The 12,004-nt window shown below is 43.6% G+C and overlaps 1 long non-coding RNA gene across 1 annotated transcript in view; it reads right to left on the bottom strand.

The window, feature by feature from the left end:
- LOC310679680 overlaps nucleotides 1-12,004 on the bottom strand; it is a 122,434-nt gene that overhangs the window by 15,659 nt on the left and 94,771 nt on the right. The window lies entirely within an intron of this gene.

The following is a 12,004-nucleotide window of genomic DNA, read 5'->3' as shown; positions in this document are numbered from 1 at the left end:
ACACATAAGGTCCCTGGAAACTCTATTTTAAAGTAATAATCAGGAAGCAGATGGTGTCAAAGACCCCTCTTTGCCTGAGACCAGTCAGTCAAAATAGAGAATTCAGGGCTTGGGGGATCGATAGTCTGACCTAGTATGAGCAGCTTCTTATATTCCTGTTTTATGAATATAAGTAGCTGCAGGAGTAGCAGCCATATTAAACAACAGCATCAATTTCCATTCATTTTAATCATTCATTTTAGTTTTCAGTGCAATCCTCTCACCTCTCCACACACAAACACTACGCCAGGCATTCCCAGACTGTTGTCCTCAATAAGGTGGTGTATCACATGTCTGAAGAACACTTTCAGCTTGAATTCAATTTGCAGTACAATAAAGCACAACAGGTGAAATAAACGAAGCAATAAAAATATCACTTTTTTTAAAAAAAAAAATCATACAGTTTCTAGCACATTACAATGGCTAAATAAGGCAGAAAAATGATTAAGTGGTCTGTCAAGACCCTCAGCAATTTTCATGTGGCGCATGGGGGGGGGAATTATGTAGCACTGAATTAAAGGTAAAGGTAAAGGGACCCCTGACCATTAGGTCCAGTCGTGGCCAACTCTGGGGTTGCGGTGCTCATCTCGCTTTATTGGCCGAGGGAGCCAGCATACAGCTTCCGGGTCATGTGGCCAGCATGACTAAGCCGCTTCTGGTGAACCAGAGCAGCACACAGAAACGCCGTTTACCTTCCCGCCAGAGCAGTACTTATTTATCTACTTGCACCTTGACATGCTTTCGAACTGCTAGGTTGGCAGGAGCTGGGACCGAGCAACGGGAGCTCACCCCGTCGCAGGGATTCGAACCGCCGACCTTCTGATCGGCAAGTCCTGGGCTCTGTGGTTTAACCCACAGTGCCACATGTATACACAGGATCCTAAACAATCCTATTAAACAGCCAGACCTATTGAGTTCAATAGGAATTACCTTAGCCACAATCCTAACCCAGTCTAATCAGGAGTCCAACTTAATTCAGAGGCACTGAATTCAAGAGAGGGATTCGGCACTGCAGCTTTTGTCACATTCTGCGCAAGTGATTGATACTGACTAATGTCAAGCTTTGGAAAGCTCGGATTATATTTCATGCAGTGTCACCATTTATATACTGACTTAGCTGCTTTTTTAAAAAAATAACATTCTGATTGCCAGACATTACACTCCCTGGTGGCTGGGGGGGGGGGATGTTGCTCAGACTCATCTTGTATTTTCTGCATAGCGCCAAGCAGGGGGAGGATAATCATTCCAGCTTCTTCGTGATTTTAAAACAAAAACATCTGTGCTGAGAAGCTGTAGTCAGATAACACAAAAATGAGAAATTAATCACTTGCCTAAGTATACTGTAAACACAAGGCTGGGTAGAACATTTATCACCATTCTGCCTCCTGCTTACTTTAGGGGAGAGTGAGCTTAATTACTTTCCCAGTATTCCCTACCCCTTTCTAATAAAGAAAGAGAATAAAATAAAGTTTTCATTGGTTCTCAAATACTAGCCTTCCGTTTTGCCAATTAAATGTGGCAAAGGGAAATGATCCGGCTTTCTTTTGCTAAAATGATGCCCTTCGCTCTGGATACTGCAGTAGCCTAAACGACTTGGAGCACCCAGGAGTCATCAAATTGATGCTTCCTGCAGAAGGCAGCCAGCCTGGGTCCTTAAATAACAGTGAAAGCAGAGCTGTCACTGAGAGAGGAAGCTAAGGTATTACCATCTCAGTGGGGGAGGGACCAGGGCATGGAAGGTAAATTGCCTGCCAATTTAAAGAAGGAAGCTTGCTTGCTCCAAGTGCAAAATTGCCTAGAAATAGAAAGCTCTTGCAGATCATCCTTGCCAACAGTAGGGTTGTATTCCTAGGCACTGTTTTGGGAGAGTAGACTCATTGAATTCAGTGAGACTGACTCCTAGGACTCCACAAGAGTCTTGGATAGCTCAACAGAGGAATCGCCACATGCCTCACCGATACAAAAATAAAATGATCCCAGGAGTATCCTAAAGAGATGGTAAAGGTAAAGGGACCCCTGACCATTAGGTCCAGTCGTGGCCAACTCTGGGGTTGCGGCGCTCATCTCGCTTTATTGGCCGAGGGAGCCGGCGTACAGCTTCCGGGTCATGTGGCCAGCATGACTAAGCCACTTCTGGCGAAGCAGAGCAGCACACGGAAATGCCGTTTACCTTCCCGCCGGAGTGGTACCTATTTATCTACTTGCACTTTGAAGTGCTTTCGAACTGCTAGGTTGGCAAGAGCAGGGACTGAGCAACGGGAGCTCACCCCGTCGCGGGGATTTGAACCGCCGACCTTCTGATCAGCAAGTCCTAGGCTCTGTGGTTTAACCCACAGTGCCACCAACATCCCTCAAAAGAGATGGTAGACTGCTGCAAAAGAGTGTGAATCTGGTGCATGTATTTTATATGTGCACCCGCAAAGGTACATAACCTTTGATAGCATGTGAAAATTTGATAGCATGTGAACAAGAGTGATTGAATATTTATCAGCAGCTCCGTTTTCTATGTTGCATGTGAAATGCCCAAAAGAAATTATCCAGAAACCACTGAATTAGACAAGAGTCCTCCTGTACTCAAATACAGATTTTCTTTTTTAAAAAGCTTTAAATAAGGCCTTAAGGAACCACAGCACAGCTTTCCTGATTACGTTATACAGACCAATTTGTATATTCATTTCCTCCCCACATTCAGCTAACTAATTATGGTCCCCATGCAACATCCACAATCACGTACCCGTGGACCCGTTGCCCAACCTGACTCCAGAGGCATACAATAGGACATGGTCTGAGGGCCCTTGACCAGGGCCGGCCCTGCCATTGGGCAAAATGATGCAAAAATCTCAAATGGTGGGCAGGGGGGGGGAATTGGTGCCCCTCCCCCAGTCCCACTGCTTGTCACTCTGATGCCAGACCAGTACTCTGATCACAGGCAAGCCAGATGTGACGACACACTTTTATTCCCATGACCTGAACCTAATAAGTGCCTTTCCAGATAAGGCAAACGGCAGCCTAGTCCAGAATTCTGTTCCCTCGGTGCCTATGGGAATGACATAAGCAGACAGTGAGTAGGATAGCCCTCTCTACTCATGATCTCCAGCTCTTGCTATTCAGAGGGAAATTGCTGGAGTACTGGGGTTGGACACATGGCCACCATGATTAGTGGCCTTTTATAGCAACCCCCCCCAAAAAAAAAACACAATAAAAAACCGATGGTGCAATGGTCCATTACCTTCAGCCTTTCCTTCTCAGCCACTTCAGACTGAGCTGGCCCACAGAATGGGAAGATTCAGAGTGAATAGTACATTCTCTGAAACTTATCCTGATAAGATAACAATTACTGAGCTACAGGAGGCTTTGCAACCCCATCCTGCTACAGCTTCAGAAGCCTCATTCTTGTTAGATTAGATTTCTCAAAGACAGTTCATCTGAAAGTGTGGTTCAGCATTGCTTCGGTGTTGCTGAAAGGAATTCACAGACTCACACACCAGGAAGGCCTAAGTACATTTGTATGTGTATGATTCAAAATGCACTTTCCTATTTATTTTCATATTTCAGTACCCCTTTCTGTATTTATTTTGGTAAAGAAATACTGGCTGCTGCAGGCGTTCCTCTGCTCATATTCATTAAAACCGACAATTTGGTATTATATTATTGCTTTTCTTCCATGTAATCCCCTCACATCCCAAACCTGCCTCTATCACAGGCGTCTAAGAGCTCATGAAAAATTACACTTAAAATTGCCCGTTCATTGTTTACTATGAGCAATTGCATTTTGCAGGAAACCTGATTCAATCAAACCAACGTGAAATACAAATACAATACTTTATCTAGTAACTGCTAAATGCCACCCCATGGCTTGATTTGGAATTGGGCTTGGGAAAAGGAGGTATCTTCCAAATAAATGGGAAAACAGCTTTATTTCTCCTGAGTCCAATTCCAAAATTTGGATCCTGCTGCACTCCCAATTACATTATATGGAATATGACTGAGTCTAAAAACCTTAGGTGTGCTCAGGCCCCAAAAAATTTACCTTGTATTTGTGCTTGTGTAGTTAAAAAAAATTCTGATCTGCTCCACACTGTTCTCTCCCCACTTTAATCTATGTCTCGTTTACTGAGCCATTACATATAAAATAAAGCTCTGTGTTCAATATATTGGGGAATCTAAACATGCTTTAACTTCTCCCTTTTTGGTCACAGTAGATGACATCTCCATAGGAGATTGACAATTTGAGCACAGCCAGATTGGTTTAAGCCTTCCAAATCCTCCCATTTTACAAAGGAGTTCTTTTTTTAAAAAAAAAGTGTACAAAAGATATGGATGCTAAAGGGGAGTGTACTTAAAACCCATACATTAGTGAAAAGAACATATAGTGCATTGTATTAGGGAAATGTGTTTGCAAAAATCGTCTGAGGAGAAATACAAACTAAAGTAATGGATAAATAAAGTACAGTGAGGTTAACTGGAAGTCAGTTTTAAATTTCTTCTCTGTAAGTTTTATAATTGTGTTCAGTATCAGGAGTATATATGATGATAATTATATTAATCTTCTTGTATCTTATAGTATGGTGGTTTGTTTGATTTTTCTGTTATTTGTTTGTTTGTTTGTATGTATGTTTGTTTACTTGTATGTACGTCTGTTTTCTCATACATGTATTTATTTTAAATTAATAAAGATATATTTAAAAAATAAAAATAAAGTGACGGCAATTTTTTGTGAGGACTTTTTATTTTAAAAATGAACTGATGCAGAAGTCTGGAGATTGTAACGTAAGATTGCAAAAAATCAAAAGTTGCAGATCCACACATCTCTGTTGCACAATGGGCAGCGTGCAGTGGCAAGTCGTCCATGGCTAGTGGGACGAGCCTAGTCCCCTTAATGTTCCTGGCAAGACATTTCCGTGTACCTGCTTAGCCTGTGTCTCCAGGCTCCATGTATGTGTGTGTGCATGCACATCTCTCTCTCTCTCTCTCTCTCTCTCTCTGAGTACCTCCGTGAAGGCTGCAAAACTGCAGGACCCTGTAGAGCAATACACACACATGAGCAGGAAGTGGCTGCTTCAATCAGAACTGCAGCCCCTTCTCTTTAAATTTTTAAGGAGGAGCAGTCGGAAAGCCTGAAGTTCCTATGGGGTGGGTGTTAGGATATTTCCGTTCCACCTTAAAAAGGAGCAGGATGTTTGTGTCACAGCCTGCGTATTTCCTGTTTTTACAGCATGTTTCTGTTGTGTCTTTTGCTTTCATTTCTCTCTCACTGCCGGAAACTCTCAAGCAGGCAGTCATGGTTTTTCTTTGTTCTGATCAACGCTGAATAAACTTCTATATAATGCTCTCCTGGGTGCATCTTTTGCTGTGCATATCTGCTGATAGAGCGTGCATCAGTTCTAGAATGTGGGAAGCTATTTCTAGAGCTCATGTCGCTAATTGCTGATACTGCGTGTCTACGGGAGATCAATGGATGTCTGGAGACGACGTGGAGGTCAAGATGGACTTTGTCTCCCTGGCAGTATCCCAACAGTGGGGTGGAAGACAAGATCTGTGCAACCTGAATATCTCAGTTCCTCCCTCCTCTCTTTCAGCCACTGTGTGTGAGTGTTTTGAAAGTACGGTATTTTAATATAATAAACCCCCAGGCAGAGATGGGGAGGCCTGGAAAAAACTGAAAAAATTGGGGGGGGCAGGTCCGCCCCCGTTTTTCCCCAAAGCAAATGGGGGGAGGGAGTGTGTGGAATATTCAGACTATATCAAACTGGGGTTTTTTCCCGATTTTTCTGGGGTGGAAACAGCTTTGGGAAAAATGAGGAAAATGGGGGGAAATCTGGTGTGTGTGTTATTTCAATTTTCCTGAAGGATCAACAGCAATACGCACCAACCAACAACAACACAATCATAGAAAGGGAAATGGTGAAGAAAGGGAGGGGTGTTTAAAATGTTGTTGTTTTTTAATTGGGGGGGGGGTGGAATCCACACTTCCACCTGGAGATGTCTAACAAACAAAAACAAAGCAAAGCCAAACTTTTCTTCTTTTTGCAAGCTGCAAAAGTGATGTATGGAAGTGAGAGCTGGACCATAAAGAAGGCTGATCGCCGAAGAATTGACGCTTTTGAATTATGGTGCTGGAGGAGACTCTTGAGAGTCCCATGGACTGCAAGAAGATCAAACGCATCCATTCTTAAGGAAATCAGCCCTGAGTGCTCACTGGAAGGACAGATTGTGAAGCTGAGGCTCCAATACTTTGGCCACCTCATGAGAAGAGAAGACTCCCTGGAAAAGACCCTGATGTTGGGAAAGATGGAGGGCACAAGGAGAAGGGGACGACAGAGGACGAGATGGTTAGACAGTGTTCTCGAAGCTACAAACATGAATCTGACCAAACTGCGGGTGGCAGTGGAAGACAGGAGTGCCTGGCATGCTCTGGTCCATGGGGTCACGAAGAGTCGGACATGACTGAACGACTAAACAACAACAACAAGAAACGCTTGAGTGGAGATTCCTACCTTGCAGGCAGTTGGACTAGGTGATTCTTGGGGTTCCCAACTCTACATTCAGCCCTAACTATTGCCTTAAGAAAAAAATCACTGCATGCCGCTGGCAGCATGCTTTGTGCCCCATGGGTGTCCATTTCAAAGTTTGTGAACTAGACTGCCTTTATATTCCTGCCTTTAGCTGTTGTGATTTTTTTCCCTGTTTGTTATCCTCTCTCTATGGCATTAGAACAGCATGACAACTCAGAGAAAGTGTGTATCTCCCACCAAGGGAGATGTACAAATTTCCTGCACCCCACTCCATCAAGAATTTTCACATTTCCCAAGTAAGGAGAGATGGATGAATATGCCAGGAAACAGGAAGCATCACACATCCGTGCTTCCTGTTCCATCCCCAGAATATTTACAGAGGAATGATAAAGGGAAGATTAAACTGCCAGACATAGCCTGGCCTTGATTCAATAATTTCCCAGCATTTCAGAGGATTAAATGTGTTTGTAGGTTTGCGCATGTGCCTTGCTTTCATGCTCTGCGTAATCTTTCTGGCGCCCGCGACACAAAGGTCTCGGTGAGAAAACAGCAGCTAGCTGGTGTGATTGCTCATTAAATTTAACGAGCAGGTTAGAATTAGCTACTCTGGAAAATAAGATGAAAGCAAAAATCACACCTTTGAAAACTGTGCTGGAAGTTGAATGAAACATATGCAAGACCAATTAGTCACATAATGACCTGTGAACAGTTTCATGGTGGCTAAAGACAAATTGGGGAATCCGCAGGAGACTTCCAGGCATGTTACTCAAGTGAAACACAATGGCAATTGTGGAAGAAATGATACATTTAACTCTAAAGCCGTGAATATATTCTACTTTGTGGATTCACATATGTTTTGATGTTTCTTGTATGTGTTATCCTGGGTATCAGATAACCATTCCTAGTTAATTACAGTCCTGATTTCTTCCGTATTTTGCTTTCTGTGGAGAGTTTGGGGCTGCGTACACACTATACTTTTAAAGCACATTCGAAACACATTTTCCCCTTCAAAGTCCCCTGGGTACTGTATTTTGTTAAGCGTTGCTGGTAATTGTAATTCTGGGACAGATAAACTACAGTGCCCAGAATTATTTAGGGGATAGATGTATTTCAAATGTGCTTTGAAAGGTACAGTGTGAATGCAGCGTCAGTATTTTTTAAAAGGTTATTTAATTTATTCATTCCAGTTATTTATCAATGGCTTCTCAGGGCTACACCCTCACAAGAGCAACGTACACGCAGAAATCAAAATGACATGAGGCAGAGTATGAAACACTGAAGGGATACGGAAAAATAAACATGTAAGCAAGAGTGAATTGGATCATCCAAACGCTTAAGAAATGGCAAAAGCTAAGCTTTCAAGGCCTTCCTGAATGCCAGAACTGAAGGGGCCAGAAGAACGCCAACTGGGAGATAAATCTGCAGTTACAAACCCACCACTAAGAAGGCCCTGTCGCGGGATCTCTTTGATCAGTCTTCGCTGCCCTGCTGCCTTCCAGATGTTTTGGAAAACAACTCGAAGAAACATCAATTTTCATTCTACCTCCTTTTTCTCTGTTGATGGGTTTGGTAAGTTTAGATTCTGTACTTAACGGTTTTACATTTCCCCCTACCCACCAATTAAATCAGAGTTTCCCAAACTTGGGTCTCCAGCTGTTGTTAGACTACAACTCCCATCAACCCTAGCTAGCAGGACCAGTGGTCAGAGATTATGGGGATTGTAGTCCAAAAATAGCTGGTGACCTAAGCTTGGGAAGCCCCGATTTAGATGGTATTATACAGAGCTGACTCTGGGCTTTTGTAGACACATTGGAAACCTAATAAAAACTTGCTGGATCCGACCAATGGTCCATCTAGCAAAACATTGTTCTCACAGTCACCAAACAGATGCCTGTGGGGTATCCTACTAGTACCTTCATTCCCACTCCGGTTTAAATCCCTGGTTGGTGAGAAGAAGCTTTTCATTTACTTCTGATCCCTTATAGTTCTCTCTCTCTCTCTCTCTCTCTCTCTCTCTCTCTCTCTCTCTCTCTCATAAACATGCAAACTATTTTATGGTGGAACCACTTCCAGTGAATCTTTATCTCCAAACAGCTTTCCCTGAAGATTGGAGGTATACATAATATGGTATGGTAGAAGTTTAGTTCAGTAAACTTAATTCCCAAATTAATTGATGTTACAGCTCATCACCCATAGTAATGTTTCCAGAATCCTTCCCCCATTATCTTGCGCTGTCAAGTTAAATTTATCTTTTCGACATTGGAGTTGCTAAACAGTGTAAGAAGAGAAGAACAGGAGCTACATTAGCCAGAGGGAGGGAGGGGAGCCACACTATTACGTTTAATGGTTCTGATTCTCTCTGCATTTCAGTCATTGTAGGTTGTTTTGCCATGAAAGCAGTCAATGGCTTTCCTGAAAATAAGAGTCAACTTTTTATTTGGCTAAGTGCTAATGAAATTTTAGGAGGAATTAACGATTCCCCAACTCGAACACACACAGACACAAGACATTTTGCTTCCAGAAATCACTTTAGAAGCAACATGACAAGGGACTGCCGCCTAATACAAGAACTGAAACGACAGAACATGACCCTGCTAATATATGCCACATTTTGTATGTAACAATTCCATCTCCCAGTGAAAATGAGGGTGACATCACCTGCCACAACCGTTCATCCCTAGTTGCGAGTTTAATTTGGGGTGATAGGGAGCTTGTGTGGACTTCTTCACCACCACAAAAAGCTAAATTTTTGTTTGTTGAAAAAAGGAGCAGAATTAGTGTTGAGAAATGATAACACTGAATTAAGAATCATGTGGGGTTTGAAGGCTAAGAGGGAGAAAGGTTTTGGGGGAAGGATATTAGAGCAGATGTGAAGTGCCATATTCTCAACCATAAAATTAAGCATACTTATTCTGGTAGTTTAAGAATAGGCATAGGCAAACTTGGCCCTCCAGAAGTTTTGAGACTACAATTCCCACCATCCATGACCACCGGTCCTGTTAGCTAGGGATGCTGGGAGTTGTAGTCCCAAAACATCTGGAGGGCCGAGTTTGCCTATGCCTGTTTAAGAACAAAATCAAATGCATGGCAATAATCCCACACCCAACCAGCTGCACCTAGTAACATCCTCACCATTTACCCAGCCTTCACCCTAAGGTCTCAGAATGGATTAAAACAAAGCGTGTTCTCCCTAAAATGAGAGCGCATGTTGCGGTGGGGTCCGCCGAGCCATCCCTTTGTTGCAAGGCAGGGTTGAATATGCTGACCTGGGGCAATTGATTGGATTGCTGGGTTGCTGGGGCAAATTGCATGTTGCAATGTGGTGGGTGGGATCAAAGGTTTTAAATACTGGGGCACTCAGCATATTGCTTTCTCTTTCGCTGAGTGCATCGGATCACCCGCCTGCCCGCCCTGAGTTCAGGATGTTTTGGTTGACCTTGCTATGCCTGTCATGGGGTCATCTGCCGTTGGGGCAGGGGCCTGGTAGGAATTTTGTCCATATGGCTGATTGGTTGAGCCATTTGGTTTTTGCCTACTACGCAGCAAATCGTCACAACTTGTAAGGTTGCGTTTAGGCATTGGTTATAAATTGGTTGGAGGAGGGGTAAGCATTGGCTGGGCCTGCCCCTCCAGTGCTGGTGCAGAAGAGAATTCTGTTAAAGGAATCCAGGGGCTTGCCACGATTTCGTCCGAACCCCTGAAATGGGGCTAGGGCCGGCAAGCCCTGGGGAGCATGTGGGTGAGCGGTGAAGGCTTGCGACTCAGCTCCATTGCTCCCCAATATTGTTTTCCCTTTACTGGCTTCTGAGGGAGTTCGGAAGTCAGTTCTGTCCCAGGCGGGGGGACAGATATTCTTAACCAATGCCTAAGCAACCACTCACAGGTATGTAATTTAATAAAGTTGTGGCCAAAATTATGCCAAAAACCTTAAACAAAAATTATGTGTGAGTTGTGAGTTATTTTGTGGGGTGGCTTGGGGACCTCAACACACAATTAAAATACATTAGAAACAGTTTGAAACAACTGACAATCACAGAAATAAGGTGGGCAATAAAAATTTACAGCGTAGGTGTCAAAAGCCAGGGCATAGGGGTGCATCTTCAGTATTTACTGTACAATGAAGGTGCAGGGAGGCAGTTCCACAATTGAGCGGCTGTCACAGACAATGCTTCTTCAAAATCTGGCAGCTAGAGTTCTGATGGGAGCTAGGTTTTGGAAGCTTGTAACCTTACTTGCTCTAGCCTCTCTGGTTTCTAGTCTGTTTCTGGGCCCAGTTCCAAATGTTGATATTTGCCTTTCAATCCCTGAACAGCCAGGGACCAGGACATCTAAAGGACCGCACATGAGCCTGTGCACTCATTAGGGTTTGCTAGATAAGTTGTATCATAGCTAATTGGCTACGAAGCAGGAGAGAACCATCTCTGCAGCTGTGTCTAGACCAGGGATTAGGAAGCTTTTGCCGTACAGTTGTGCTACGGCTGATCTAACGCTACTGATTTCATTTGTATTCTCCTCCACCAAGGTTTCACTACAGAGTGGTTCATCCAATTTCCGAATAGTATTTTGAACATATTTTCCTTTCAAAATGTGCATTTATAAATGTATCTTTGAAAGTATGCATTTTAAAGCACAGTTTGAGACATTCCTTGAGCTGAGAACTGCTTGCAGCATGCAGAGGAATGTAAAACATGATAAATAGCTGAGCTTTGATCTGCATCTGGGAGGTGTGGATCAGGCCAGTTCAAGCTGGAATCTGGAAAAAATTGAACTCCTCAAGCACATTTAATGTATGTACATGTGTGTATACACACAAGGAGAACATACTCTCTCTTTGAGAAAACCTGCTGTATTGAAAAGAAGGTTAAATATCCTCAAAACAATCCTAGGTAAAAGTTCCCCTGACCGTTAGGTCCAGTCATGGCTGACTCTGGGGTTGCGTGCCCATCTCGCTTTATTGGCTGAGGGAGCCGGCGTACAGCTTCCAGGTCATATGGCCAGCATGACTAAGCTGCTTCTGGCGAACCAGAGCAGCGCACGGAAACCCCGTTTACCTTCCCGCCGGAGCGGTACCTATTTACTTGCACTTTGACGTACTTTCAAACTGCTAGGTTGGCAGGTGCTGGGACCAAGCAATGGGAGCTCACCCTGTCACGGGGATTCGAACCGCCGACCTTCTGATCGGCAAGTCCTAGGCTCTGTGGTTTAACCCACAGCGCCACCCGCGTCCCTCAAAACAATCCTAGCCTCACTTAAATGCCCTGTTGAATTCAACAGGACTTACTTCTGGGTAAACTTGGTTAGGATTATGCTGTCGATAAACAAAATGAGCCATGTGAATAAAGCCAATTGCACTGATCTTTGGGACTGGCGCTGTCAAATGACTGTGGGCTTTCACATGTTATAGCAGTTTCATCTGATGAACTCAGCAAAAGCTGCTCCCACAACACTCT

Source organism: Podarcis tiliguerta (assembly GCF_965153285.1).
Source record: "Podarcis tiliguerta genome assembly, chromosome: 6".
Classification (NCBI taxonomy): Eukaryota; Metazoa; Chordata; class Lepidosauria; order Squamata; family Lacertidae; genus Podarcis; species Podarcis tiliguerta.
This window is presented reverse-complemented; position numbering and strand designations above follow the sequence as displayed.